The following is a 15,838-nucleotide window of genomic DNA, read 5'->3' on the forward strand; positions in this document are numbered from 1 at the left end:
ATAAGAGATTGGAGCAATACTTGATGTACTGTTTGTTTATTTTTAGATTTGTACTGGAAGACATCTTCCACCTGATGATACCTTTGGGCTAGGCAATAATCAAGATCTACCATCATCCTGAAGAAGGTTGAATAAGATTAGGCAAAATCAAAGCCAATGCAGTACGACCGAAACATATGTAGATGTTGTTCAAATAAGCTTAGTGCGATTTGACTTAAAGACATACTTACAGTTGATATAGATGTTTGATAATGATTTATTGATAGGTCCTTCTAGGGTTTTGAATATCCCACGTCGTATATAGATGTGTGCATTGGATGTGTATGCATGAAAGTTTGAATGTATGGTGGCATGAATAGGAAGATGTAAAATATATATGAATTCAAGCATTCTAGGGAATGTATATGCTCTATGAGCAAACAGTGTTAATAATTGCAAATATATCAATCTTTTCAGAATATATTGTTCTGTTTGAAACCATTGAAGTCAACTTGTTATGCAAATTGTCTCTCCAATCTCACATACCAAGGTCCACTGTGTGATTTTCTTAACTGAACTCTGACAAAATGGGGGGGATGGCAATTAGTGGCAGCTATGGACTCCCTGGCCACAAACGTACCATGTGGCATAGACAGTCCTTTCAAGTACACAGCCATTTAGAGCCTGTAGTTCTCTGTTACATCAGTGATTGCGGCGTGGAGAGCATACCGATGTACCAGTGATACACTGGGGACCAGGGTTTGAACCTGCTATGCCCCTCATAAAGTGAACAGACGCCTTATCAACTGGGTGACTCCAAACCAACTAGGCTCAGGTGTTGATCAGCTCCACCTAAGGTTTTAATGTATTATTATTTTATGTGGTGATTTATTCTCACACATCAAATATAATTACACCTGATTCTGTGATGAATGAAAACGCCCACAGGTTTCAATCCAGCGGAACTTGGCGTAACCGTACTGCCAGGGGTGTTGCTAGGTCTGGAAAAGATCTGGGGCTTCACTAATGCCGGGACTGTCAGGACTCGGGGCAAGCTAGCCGTTTGGTTGTGGCCGCTGAGCTTCTATCTAGGGCTACAATCAAAAGACCCGGGGATATAGCGCTCCCAGCGTCCCCTAGCAACGCCTCTGGGTGATGCAATGCCATCCCTGGGGAATGTGACGCATTAAGTAAATAGTACATTACACAGCAGAGTTATTTATTTATTATTAATTGTTTTCATTTATCTCTGCTTTTTTTATCTAACATTTAGTTGGTGAGGGCTAAACATGCGAGACACCAGGGAATGCACTGAGTATTGGTGGTTTACATTTATTGCCTGCTGAATTTGTAGTATATACTGTTTTAATGTGTTTGCTAATACTGTAAATTCCCGAGATGCCACTCACTGAGATAATTAGTGTCTTATCACCACAAACGGTGCCCCTGGTGTCAATCGGTATTACAAATGTCAATTATAACTAATGTTACTGTACAATAAATGCAAAAACAAGTCACATGGAACCATGCAAACCTATTGTATGGTTACTATAGCGTACATGCTTTTTAAAAAAACAATTTTTATTGGTTTTTAAACAAACAATAAACCAACATCCCCAGCAGTACTTTATGTTATCTTGCCTAGTGGCGGACATATGTATAGTGTCTACTGCTTCCCTTATCCCACCCTCCAACAAGCCTACCCAGCTCCATCCCCTTGCTCTTTATTCATTGGAGGTGTCTCCTCATCTGTGTTCTCAGAGGATTCATCACTCGGGGCCCCCCTGGATAGGTCCCCAATGTGTGGCCACTAGGTGTTTCCAGGCTGTTAAAGTTTCCGCCTCTTCCTCTCCCCCTCTGTTGGCCGCCTCGCTCCATACTACTGTTTCGGCTTCGGACCATTTACAGAGGTCGGTCCAGCAGGTCTCCGTCTTGGGTCTGTTAGATGATTTCCACCCCATGGCTATCCTCTGCTTGGCCAATATATAGGCCAAGCCTTTGAGTTTACTGATATGTTTCAAGTGCCGTGACCTGGGGAATCCCCCAACCATGCAGGCCCATATTGAATCTACATTCAGATTGATCTCTCTCGCGTTCAATCTTTGAGCCACTTCTCCCCAGTACCTTCCTTATTTCGGGGCATGCCCAAAACATGTGTATCAGCCCGCCATTCTCATCCCGACATTTGGGACATGTTTGTCGTTCCGCATCTTTAAATCGAGAAATTCTCTGGGGGGTCATGTATGCTCTGGGGTTATAAATAGTTGTATTTGTTGTAGCCTCTGTGTAATCGGGCCTCTAGTGTAATCAGGGCTTCTAGGCTTTCCCGTTCTTCGGCACTTATTTTCGGTAAGCCAACATCCTCCAAGGTTTCTGCTATTTCACTCTCTTCCTCACTTACTGTGTCACTATACAATTGTTTATAGAATTTGAGGAACTCCTCATTCACACCTTCTTTGGTGTCTAATATTAGTCCACCCTCTCCCCGTATCTCTCTAATCGCTGGTCTGGGGGTCTCACTTTTGTATAGCCATGCTAACAATCTTCCCGGCTTGTCCCCCTCTGCATGTTGCCTGTCTATGTATTTTTTGTAATTTAAGTTACACAGTCTCTCCCAGTGTCTCATACCTTCCTGCTGTAATTGGGTGATGTTACAAGCGTCTTGCTGGGAGTGGCTTCCGTTGTTTAGTAATATCTCTAGTTTCTCCTCTGTGTTCGGTAGTTGCAGCAATATACCCCCCTGCAGTCCCTTGGATTTGGCTATTGCTACTCCTCTTACCACCACCTTGAATGCTTCCCATAAGGTCCCAATTGACTTTACGCTCCCCATGTTATTTCTGAAGTATTCTACAATTTTGCTTCTGAGGTCTTCTCTGAAGACCGGGGGCCTCATACCGAGTAGGGCGGTAAGGGTTAACGGTCACCGGTAACGAGACCGGTGCCGTTAAACCCTTACCGCCCTACTACGAGTTCCCTTTGCGAAGGGACTCTGGGGTCAATAACGGTACCGTAATGTTATTGCCCCCTTCCCCCTTCCCATTGAGCCCTATGGGGGCTCAAATGGGAATGGGGAATGGCCCTGGTGAATGGGGAATTACTGGTCCCTCCGACCTCGGAATGGACCAGTAATTACTCCATTCACCAGGCCGGGGTTTGGACAGTTCGGAGGCAGCCATGCCCCATAACTTTTAAAGCCTCAGCTCTGAGTCGCCAAGTAGGGATCTTGGCTCTCGGGGCTATGTATTGCCATGTGAGGGCCAATGGCGAGTGGTCCGAGAGGACTCTTGCTCTATATTCTGGGAGCACAATTTACCCCGTGATCTCTTGCATGGGGAACACGTAATCCAACCATGTATACAGGTTTTGTGGGGCTGAGTAATGTGAGTAATGCCTATTGTGTGGGTGGTGCAATCTCCATGTGTCTTCCAGCTGAAGGTCTCGCAGTAGAGTTCTTAGGACTCTGGCAGCAGGGGTGGGTCTATCATATTTCGCATCTGACCTGTCCACCTTTGGGTCCAACGTACAATTAAAATCACTGCCCCAAATGACCGGGCAACCTAGGTATGGGCTCATTTTGCTGTATATGGTCCTGAAATAGGTCACTGTGTCTTGGCTTGGGCCATATGTGTTAACAATGCATACTTCTCTGTTTTCTATCAATCCTCCCATCAGCTTCGGCCATGGACTGTAGCAGCTGGAATGGGACGTGTAGTGCTACCCAAGTGACCACCCCCCTGGCATAAGCCGAATACGTTGCACCTATAAGGGTGCCCTTCCATTTCCTCGTCAATACTTCTAGTTTCTCGTTAATGAGGTGTGTTTCTTGTATTAGGGCAATATCTATCTTCTGTCTCTTTAGATACATCATGACCTTATTTCTCTTTAAATAGCTATTTAGTCCCCTGACAATCCAGGTCATTATCTTCAGATCTCCCATATCTTAGCCATACCCTGTACCTCCTCTAACTCTACTCTTTGTCCGCTTCCATCTTGGATACGCGCGTATGTAGGCTTGTTCTCTAACTACTAACACCCCATATCCCTCCCCTCCCTCCTCCCTTCCCCCAACTCCCCTCCCCCCCATCCTTCCCAACCCCAACTTCCCCAACTTCCCCAACAATTGCCCAGCTCCATCCCTGGATCTCAGGCTACCCCGCATCTAGTCCCTTTCTGCGGCTTAGCCGATACTCGGAACCCAGCAGGGGGAAACTACGCTGCTAATATCCTAACTAATGTAACTACTGGGGGTGAAAGTGTGTCTCCTCCGTTCCTGCATTAAAGCTACAGTTTGTACATTCCTATATATCAATCACTGCCCGACTTTCACATCTCAAGCCAACTAACTTCTGTGTATATTATAGATCAGGGGTTCGGGTCTCATGCGCGATTATAATCTAGTCCCAAAGTCAATATATGTGCGGTACTTATCTTCATAGGGTCTGTTTGTCCACTAGTATGGCCTTGCCAGGGTACCGATTCACTTCTCCGTATCACGTTCCGCCTGGCCTTCCGACCCTAAAGGGCAGTTCCTTGCATCCAGCCCTGCCATCACATCCTCCGGAGAGTCGAAAAAAAGGGCCTTGTTCTTGTGGAGCACTTTCATCATAGATACAACAGCACGTATCTATGGCCCACCTCCCGCAACCTCCTTTTGACCGCCATATAGTTCATGTGCTGTCTCTGCACCAAGTGGGTAGTTCATATACGCTGTGCTGATCGTTCCCCCTTTGCGGAAATGCTCCAAGATCTTCTCTCTGTCTTTATAATTCAGTATCTTAGCAATTGCGCCCTGATGCCTCCGGGCCTGATGGTTTGCACGTTATAAATAAAACAAATATAAATACAAATAATTGGCTGTGGGGGGCAATGGTGGCAGCTTCCTGGCGAAGGCTCTGTGCGCTCATTCCACTGCAAACCCTTGGCTGAGTACTCCACTGGTTATCTCTTGCAATAACATATTCTCAACATAGTTTGTCGGGTCCGATCCTTCTTCGCCTTCCAGAAGCCCCACAATACAGACGTTATTTCTGCGTGCACGCCCTTCTGCTTCTTCAGCTCTGCTTTCGAGGTTGCACACCTGTTGTCTCAGCGTCTGGATCTCCTTGGCATTGGCTGAGCACGTGCTTGTGTTGGCTTTCACCTCCTTTTCCAAGCTGCCTGTGCGCTTGGCTAGCGCCCGGACATCTTGTCGTAGCAGATTCACCTCAATGCTTACTGTGTCAATCTTGAATTCAAGCAAGGTCTTCAGTTCCAGGATGGCTGCGCCCATCTTACCCTCCCAAGAGACTTTTAAGTCCGCTATAGCATCCAGTATCTGGTTGTCGCTGCGTGCTGTAGTTTCTTCATGTTGTGTGCACTGTTCCTTAGGTCTCGCTCCTTCCGTTGTTGGTGATGATTTGGCAAACTCCTCTAGGGTTGGTTGTTTCCCCTTAACTTTTGGCAACCTAGATGTCATCTTTGCATGTAGAGAGGTGGTTGTGCCAGATGATATTCAATGCTAAATTGTGAATTGGTCTGCTCTGTGGTGCTAGGCCAGTGCTTCTCGTGCCTTATCAGAACGTCCAATGTCAATCAGCAACTGTTATTCCCCGCTTGTTGCTGGTGACGTCCCATTGCCCCACCTGCTTGGCACTTTTATGTAGATGTAGCCACCTCCATTGCCTCCAATTGTGGTTACTACTTCCCGTGGGTTGGGCTGCAGTGTGTCTCCCTCCTTCCTACAGCGTTGATCAGTCCGTGCTACAGTGCACGTGTAGTCTGATGAGCGGTCTGCAAAGGTCTGATTCAGACGTTCTGAATCTTGTCTTTTTGTATGCTGACGGTCGCCATCTTCTCCATGTTGCTTTCAATGGGCCCAGCCCCGTGAGAGATATATTTATTGTGCGCACTTCTAGGGTGCGGCTGCAGCCGTCGTTTCACTTCCTATGTTATGGTTCACTTGCTAAGTCTCGGACCAGTTGTGCTGTGCCGGACCATGTGCCACAATGTATTCACCCTTACAGTATCCACATTGCCTTGTGCAGCCCTTTCCTCACTTGGGCTGAGCCACAGTGTTTTCTGCAATTCCCTCAGTGAAGTGCCCTGTTCTGGCTCCCCTTCCCCGTCCAGGCTCTGTGCTAGCGCTCTTCTGCTTGTGTCCTCCAACTTGCTTATTGAGTCTACCTGACTTGTGTAGCGGTTGTGGGCTTTATCGGAATGTTAGCACATGTCGTCTCTCATTAGCCAGCTTCAGTGCTTCCAAACCTATTTCATAGCAATTGCCTGTATATTGGAGCCGGGTGCAGTACTTCAGGCCACTAGTGCTCTTCCAGCCTCCTTCTTGTACCACCACTGCTGTACGTGCTTGCCTGACACCCTTTTCAAGCAGAGTTCGTAGCTGGGTTGTAGTCATCTGGGATTTGCATGCTTTAGTCTCACCAAATGCCTTGCCTGTCTCTCCCTTGCAGCAAGTGTGCACGGTATTCAGGGCTGTCAGAAGATGTGGTGATGCCCGGGGCAAAACATTTAGTGAGGCCCTCTTACAATTTTTTGCACTCGGCCAGCGGCGGCACATCCGCAAACAGGAGACTTGAGAAATCTCCCCTTGAGTTTGTGTGCAGGATCCCAAATATGGTTTATTACTACAACTCAAAATCAACTACAGCAAAGTTAGATTTCTCTACTGAAGAAAGGTTTATGCCAGACTAACTTTTGTATCATATGCAAAAATATTTATAGGATGGCATGAGCTCTCCACTGCGCCACCTCCAACCTCCTGAGGGTCAGTCACTTTTCCAAGCAAAGAGTTGAGGGCAGATCGCTTTCTTCGGCTGGGGCCTCGCTCTGAAAACAGCCTCCCTTCCTCTCTGAAACTTGAGCAGAACCATCACTGGTTCTGGAAGCAACTCAAGACCTGTCTCTTTGCTTCTGCCTTCTCTCTTCCTCTCCCTTGCTGATCACCTGCCTGATACATGCACTGGTCACCTGGTCAAGCTCTGAATTCGGGCCCAGGTTCCTGCCTGTTCTGTTGCAATCCTGCACTGCCTCCTGGCTCCCCTGCACTTGCGGTCTGTATTTGTAACCCTACAGTCCCTGCTCTTGCTCTTATTCTCCACCGTTGGCTGCACTTATGAGTACCCACACTTTCCACCTGTTGGCTGCAATCTTGTTTCTCCTTTGTTTCTGCACTTCTGCATCCTACCCCACCCTTGGCTCTTCTCCCCTCGCCCCTTCCGTGCTCTTGCGCGGTCTGAATGACAAAAGGCCTAGTTAGATCTGTGTTTTGTCCTACTCTTTTGTTTCTCCCTCCTTGCCTTGTCATGCCTAGAAACACTTGTGTACAGGCACGTTATAAATGCCATATCATATCATTAAGGAGCACCCTGCCCCTGTGTGTATTAAAAAACACATCATACACAGTGACAAATGATGTACAGTGGAGGCTGGTACGTTTGTAAACTTAAGAGGCTTAAATGTTTGTGCCAATTAGGCAGGATCAACAGAGCACAGTGAGGGAGCCCAAACCAAACAAGGGTTGCTTGAGGTGGGTTCTCACTCCCAAGAAAATGTTTGAAACATTGGGTTAAAAGTATGCATTTTACGGCACTTTTTTGCAAAATTGGGTAGAAATCCACACAGTTTGCAATTGGTTTTGTATGGAAGCACATGGAAATTCCCAATAGTTGCAAATCACAAATTGTGCATAGGAACGTTTTCCAATACATTTCGTGCCGCCTTTCCACGCGAGATATGCTAGTATAAAAATATATTCATGCTGGTTGTTCTAATTATGTCGATGCAGGCTGCATCAATATATGCCATTATTTCCATGTACGGACTCCGAGCTAGTAAAAATGCCATGCCACAGAAAGTATATTCAGGCTAACTGTGTACCATAAGTGTTATTACTGGCTAGATTGGCATACATTCAATGTGGGACAATTTAGCCAAGTAGTATGTTTGCTTTAACCTTGATGCACAGTCCTGTGCATCAAGGGTAAAGCAAAAAGAGCACTGGCAATGCTAACAGTTTGGGCATTCGTGTAGGCATGGGAAAGGCACTTCTGTATTGGTATTAGCTGGCCATCGATAGTGTCAGTGCAAAATGGTTTGAGTACCTGACCAGCTAATAGCAGTGCCTGGTAAATGCCTAATACTTATACACAAGCCAAAACTGTTGGCTTCGTCAGTGCTTATTTTTAAAAGAACTTCAGCGAAAGACATGCAGGGTGTTTTTAAATTGAGTGGCTAAAGGCAGACCTGATCAAGACATTTTTATTACACCAGTTCCATGTTTACAACTCCAATGGAGTCATGAACTCTCAGAAGACTCCTTTGAGGAAACACTTGCTGGCACATTGAGGGCAAAGTTTGATGGCAAGGCATGTTTAAAGCTAGCTCAAAGAGTTCCAGTGAGGAGGTGTTTTGGGTGGGGAGAGCAGGAACTGGGTGAGAATTGCCATAGGGATTCGCATGACCATGAGAAGTCATTTCACTGTTAGCACCTGCATTCATATCCATACGTTTTTAGGTAATTGAAATCGTGATGTGGGGTTAGAACTTGCATGCTAGGGGAGCAATTAGAAGGGAAGGGGTGACATGAGACACCTCATTCTCACAGCAGTCCTTAAGTGTGACGTTTCAGAAATGAAGGCAAGCGGTAGCTGCTTGTAACGTTGAAGCTTCACCAGATTAGACTCATTCGAAATGTGGAAAGATGTTAGGTGCCCCCACACAAGGAAGTTTGCCCCTTCCTCACAGCCTCTGACGTTAGCGCCTCTCCCAACATTTGAAGTGTTAGTCCCCTCTCCCCGATGACATTTTAGCCTAGGTGCACCTCTGATGCCCCTTAATGAAGTGGCCCCCAGGGCGGCTACATTTAGGGGTGGTGCTGAACACACACTCACAAAAACCATTTTCACCCATGCATTCATCCACCAGTTACACAACTCCATACATGCATGTATACATAAAACCAAACACAGCATTGACACAAACACCAACATGCACACATGTATTCATACATACACATATACATACTAATTTCATTTAAATACACATATACACTTTTCATTTAAAATAAAAAACAACTTACCTCCATGCACCCTTAAAAAGCATCCACGCAGCCGACACGTAGACATGCTGCCTGACAAGAGAGAACTCCTCTCTCATCAGTCAGCGTGGTCACGCTGAGCAACATGAACACACTGACTGACAAGAGAGAACTCCTCTCTCATCAGTCAGCATGATCACGCTGACAACATGAACACACTGACTGACAAGAGAGAACTCCTCTCATGTCAGTCAGCGTGGTTATGCTGAGCAACGCGAACACACTGACTGACAAGAGAGAACTCCTCTGCCATCAGTCAACGTGGTCACACTGAGCAACGTGAACACACTTACTGACAAGAGAGAACTCCTCTCCCATCAGTCAGCGTGATCACGCTGACAACATGAACACACTGACTGACAAGAGATAACTCCTCTCATGTCAGTCAGCATGGTTATGCTGAGCAACGCGAACACACTGACAAGAGAGAACCCCTCTGCCATCAGTCAACGTGGTCACGCTGAGCAACGTGAACACACTTACTGACAAGAGATAACTCCTCTCCCATCAGTCAGCATGGTCACGCTGAGCAACGTGAACACACTGACTGACGAGAGAACTCCTCTCCCATCAGTCAGCGTAAATCACGCTGACAACATGAACACACTGACTGACAAGAGAAAACTCCTCTCCTGTCAGTCAGCATGGTCATGCTGAGCAACGTGAACACACTGACTGACAAGAGAGAACTCCTCTCCCATCAGTCAGCGTTGTCACGCTGAGCAACGTGAACACACTGACTGACAAGAGAGAACTCCTCTCCCATCAGTCAGTGTGGTCACGCTGAGCAACGAAAATACACCGACTGACAAGAGAGAACTCCTCTCCCATCAGTCAGGTTGATCACGCTGACAACATGAACACACTGACTGACAAGAGAGAACTCCTCTCATGTCAGTCAGCATGGTTATGCTGAGCAACGCGAACACACTGACTGACAAGAGAGAACCCCTCTGCCATCAGTCAACATGGTCACGCTGAGCAACGTGAACACACTTACTGACAAGAGAGAACTCCTCTCCCATCAGTCAGCGTGATCACGCTGACAACATGAACACACTGACTGACAAGAGAGAACTCCTCTCCTGTCAGTCAGTGTGGTCACGCTGACAACATGAACACACTGACTGACAAGAGAGAACTCCTCTCCCATCAGTCAGCGTGGTCACGCTGAGCAACGTGAACACACTGACTGACAAGAGAGAACTCCTCTTCCCATCAGTCAGCGTGATCACGCTGACAACATGAACACACTGACTGACAGGAAAGGAGTCCTCTCCTGTCAGTCAGCATGGTCATGCTGAGCAACATGAACACACTGACTGACAAGAGAGAACTCCTCTCCCATCAGTCAGCGTGGTCACGCTGAGCAACGTGAACACACTGACTGACAAGAGAGAACTCCTCTCCCATCAGTCAGCGTGATCACGCTGACAACATGAACACACTGACTGACAGGAAAGGAGTCCTCTCCTGTCAGTCAGCATGGTCATGCTGAGCAACATGAACACACTGACTGACAAGAGAGAACTCCTCTCCCATCAGTCAGCGTGGTCACGCTGAGCAACGTGAACACACTGACTGACAAGAGAGAACTCCTCTTCCCATCAGTCAGCGTGATCACACTGACAACATGATCACACTGACAGACAAGAGAGAACTCCTCTCCTGTCAGTCAGTGTGGTCATGCTGAGCAACGTGAACACACTGACTGACAAGAGAGAACTCCTCTCCCATCTGTTAGCATGATCACGCTGACAACATGAACACACTGACTGACAGGAGAGGAGCCCTCTCCTGTCACTCAATGTGGTCATGCTGAGCAACTTGAACACACTGACTGACAAGAGAGAACTCCTCTCCCATCAGTCAGCGTGGTCACGCTGAGCAACTTGAACACACTGACTACAAGAGAGAAATCCTCTCCTGTCAGTCAGCGTGGTCAAGCTGAGCAACGTGAACACACTGACTGACAAGAGAGAACTCCTCTCCCATCAGTCAGCGTGGTCACGCTGAGCAACTTGAACACACTGACTGACAGGAGAGGAGTCCTCTCTTGTCATTCAGCATGTCCACGTTGTCAGCTGAATGAGGGAGGCAGCAGAGCTCACTTCTGAGCTCTGCTATCTCCCATTATTTTGCTGTTTGTTGCAGAGCCAAACAGCTTCGCAACAAACAGCAAAATCAAACTTGCACTTGCAAAGTGCGAGGCCCGGGGCAGTTTGCCCCCCCCCCCTACACCCCCCTCGTGACGGCCCTGACGGTATTGTGCTCTTAATCTGCCTCTCGCGAAAAAGGAGAGTCCGTCGTTTGCTGTGGGTCATGTCAATTACACATTTTCAGAAGCCCGGCTCTGGTCTCTGCTTCGCCGGGCTTGCATAACAAAGTATCTACCTCTTTATCTTGCAAGTAAGTGCCGGCTGCTTCCCCCACGCAATGCGCGGTCCTATCTTATTCGCTACCTAGCACCATGCCACTATGCATCCCTCGTCTGCTACTGGTGGGCGTGCAGCTGCAGTTCTCTTGTCCAGAGCCTTCCCTGTGTCCTGGCACTGCTATAGGGCTGCGGGTCCTACTACTGTATGGCTTCCTTCACAGGGCGCATCATGCTCGTGCTCCGGCCCTGAAACAGGTGTTCCCACTGCTTCTGTGCGCCAGCATCTGTTGTCTGCTCCTCATTACAGTCCAGCGATCCGTATCGTCCGTATTGCATTGGCACTCCAGCTTGTTATGTTCCAGCAGCTGTACCTGCTTTCTCCACCACAATCCAATATGTTCTGTTTCCACCGCTGCGGTCAGAACCTGTCCCGGCACTGCGGCTATTCCCGACTTGTTCTGCTGCAGCTTCACAGATCGATCCTTTGTTCTCTTTGTTGCCGTCCACCCGAGATCTTGTTTTATTGTTGTCGGACCGCTCCTCTGCTTCTCCTGCTTCCAGTCTCTGGTCCGTGCCTTCAATCACTGCTGATGTATGAACCCACTGTTCCCAGTATCTTCATATACTTGCTCATGCAGTTGTATCCATCCACGCTTCTTGTACACAGCATATTTTCCCCAGGATCTTAAAGGATCAGCAGGAGCCCACGGAATTGCAGCTTATCCCATGGCTCTGTAGCCACGCCCCCCTACTGTAGCGTACGTGCTTGTAGGAAAGGTCTGCTGCTAGTGAGACAGGTGCAGGACCACCTGAGGTGTCTTGGGACAGTGCTGCAGTAGAGACTCTCATCTCAGTGTATAGTACTGTGCTGTTGTTAGATTTAGCCTTTCACAGTCTGGTGACACTGTTTAGCCCCTCGCCTACACTAAGTTTTCATGTAGACCATTGGAGTGAAAGACAAGAGAGAACTGACCAAATGTCACAGGCCTCTATCCAGTTTATTTTAGCGTCTTCTTATTTGAAACAGAAACAGTTGGCTTTTTTGTACAATTTCAGATGTTCTTTGTCACTGCGTGGATAACAATCCATAATTAGCCTGCAGTAAACAATGAGCCGCTGAGTTTATTAAAAACATTTTTCTGCTGGGTTTATTTAAAACACAATGGCCCTCATTACGACCCTGGCGGAAAGTGACTGACCGGACCGCCACAGCGTAAATAGCGTTTCCGCCATTGCACGATGGAGCAAAGTGCGGCCCATTCAGACCCATCGGGCACGAGCACCACGGCATGGCGGAAGTGCAAAGTCCGCGATGGCGGAAATGACCCCAAAACGGCCCACACCGCCGCCGTACGGCGCCCTAGGTGCAATACCGCCACCCATCTTAGCGGACACCGCAGTGAGCGCCAACCGGAAAGTACGGTGACCGTAAATATACGGAAACGGAAGTAAAAACATGGGCCCGGAACGGGAAACAACACGCCGTACACCTATAAAACCACAAAATCCACACAACCACTAAAAACACTACCCTGAGACACATCCCAACCCGTCATCCACCCTAGTGAAACCAAGAAAAATGGGAAAAGTAGCGAAGAAAGCGTGCGACCACAAGCGGCAGGTCCACTTCTCCCGTGAGGAACTCACCGTGCTTACAGAGACCCTCCAGGAGAATGCCGCCGCCGTCTTCTCCACGCAAATGACCAGGACGGCACTTGCGAACAAGAAGGCCATATGGGCCCTGGTGGCACAGCGGGTAAGTGCGGTGGGGACCGCACCCCGCAACCCACAGCAATGCAGAAAGCGATGGGACGACCTGCGGATACGCGTCCGTAGCATACTTTCTGCCAACCGCAACATTGCCACAGCCACCGGGGGAGGATCGGAATCACCCATCAAGTTGACCCCCTGGGAAGAAATCTGTGCCTCCACCATTGGAATGGAGAGCATAGAGGGAGTCGGAGGGATGGAGAAAGGAGTGCAGACATCCGGAGAATCCGGTAGGTGGCCCAAATAAAACCATGCCAAATCCACAATGTCCAATCATGTGAATCACATGTGTCCACATAGCGCAACAGCAACACATGGCCAGGAGAACGTCCACACACATTGGCCTGATAGCGCACTTTAAAACTCACAATAAATACATAAATAATTAAAAACCCCAAAAACACCCACTACACGTGCAGCAGGCACACCCTAACTGCAGGCTGCCAAACAACTGCACCCTCACTCCACACACAAATGAAAGCACCTCCAAGGCCCCGACCCAAATCACCCTCAGGTACCACCCCAATGCATGTGATACATTGCCATTCCAATTCCCACAGACCCATTAATAACGCTCGCCCTCCTTTACTCCACCACAGGGTCCGATCCAAACGACGAGCTTCAGGACACCCCTACCAGCACACCTGCAAAGAGGGCCAAGACCAACGGCCAAAGACCCTCCACCTCAGCTGCACGCATCAAGACACGGCAGCAGCACAAATCAAGTGGCAGCACAAAGGAGGGAACATCAACAGGCACCCCAGCAGCCAGCATGCCCACAACAGCAGCACCACAGGTCCCCCCAATGGATGCCACAGAAGGCACTGCCTCTGGTGGCAGCAGCACCATAGGTGACACCCCATTAATGGCAGCATGCTCCGACACAGAAGACGGGGATGTCGAAGTCAGATCCATCCATGACCTGTCCCAATCCCCCTGTCTGTTCCATCCCGTACACCATGAGGATACCACGCAGGGGCACCCACAAGACGACGACTGGCCATCCCCCACAAGCCCTGTGGCAGGGCAACATGAGGCGAACAGCCACTCTGTGACACCACCGCAAATGGCCATGGCCCAGCAGAGGCAACAGTCCCTCGACCAGTTAATCGTGCAACAGCAGCAACTGGCCACGCTCCTCAAGGACCATGCCGATGAATGTGGGGGCACTAAGGCAGACATAGAAACATCAACTGAGACACTTAGGGCAGAAATGGAGAGAAGTACAGAGACACTAAGGGCACAAATGGAGAGTAGCACCGAGTGCCTGAGAGTACAAATGGAGAGTAGCACCGAGAGCCTGAGAGTCCAAATGGAGAGAAGCACCGAGAGCCTGAGGGGGGAACTGCATGCGACGTCCAAAGACGTATGTGCCGAACTTGCCGCAGTGCGCCGTGTGCTTACTGAGCTCTCACAAACCCTTAGGGACATGCATGGACGTGAGCAGGCAGAGACATCATCCGTTGCAAGTTCCGTCCAGGGCAGCCCCCAACGTAGATCTGGGAGGAACCTGCGCTCCACAGGCAGGGGTGCCCCTGATACCCGCAGAGGGGGCTTGCAATAGCGACTGCCCACTGACAATGAGCATCTTTGGACACTGGTGTTCGGGGGGGAGGTAGGAGGGTGGAGGGGGTGTGTTGGGCTCACTTGGGTGGCGGGTCGATAGGGTGTTCAACATGATATCACATATGCCATAAACAATGCACGATCAACCAATGAGATGTGTGGACAATGATCTTTGTGTACTAGGCCATCATAGGCGTACAGTCCATATTGTGCATGTACCAGACACACACAGTGCCACGAGTCCCGTGTCCATGTATCAGCCACCAGGTGTGAGTGCTAGAAGCATGCATCAATGAGATGCTGACGAATGTCACGGCCCTCCTGTGCCTCGCGGACTCCTTGAGGTGCTGCCACATCCCCACCCTCATCATGACCATCTTCAGGTGCTTGCAGTTCTGCGTCAGGGGGCATGGGCACATTTCTACGTACGCACATGTTGTGTAGCATGACACATGCCATCACCATCTTTGCAACCTTCTCATGGCGGTACAGGAGTGCCCCGCCAGACCTGCTGAGGCACCGGAAACGAGTCTTCAGTAGGCCGAATGCCTGTTCAATGACTACACGGGTACGTGAGTGGGCATGGTTGTAGTCCTCCTCATGCTGGTCCCGTGGGTTCCGGACTGGTGTGAGGAGCCATCTCTTCAGTGGATATCCGGCATCACCTGTATGTGGACGATAAACGAATTATGTGGAATGCCATTGCTACGTACGCACCCCCCCATCCCCTTCCTGCCAGGTCATTGCCGCATCACATACCCCACATCATCATGCATGAAATGAGACTCACCGAGTAGCCAGGATCTGTACCCTGCGTGTCGCTCCATGTAGCGTGGTATTGTTGAGTTCCTCAAGACCATAGAATCATGGGTTGATCCAGGGAATCGGGCACAACAATGTGTAATGATCCTGTTGGAGTCACACACCATTTGTACATTCAGAGAATGAAATTGTTTTCGGTTGCGGTACTGGGCCTCCATGGCATGTGGGACGACCAATTCCACATGGGTGCAGTCGATGGCACCAAGGCAACCCGGTATGCCGCCAAGTGCATG

Source organism: Ambystoma mexicanum, chromosome 5p (assembly GCF_040938575.1).
Source record: "Ambystoma mexicanum isolate Mex_15411 chromosome 5p, UKY_AmexF1_1, whole genome shotgun sequence".
NCBI lineage: Eukaryota > Metazoa > Chordata > Amphibia > Caudata > Ambystomatidae > Ambystoma > Ambystoma mexicanum.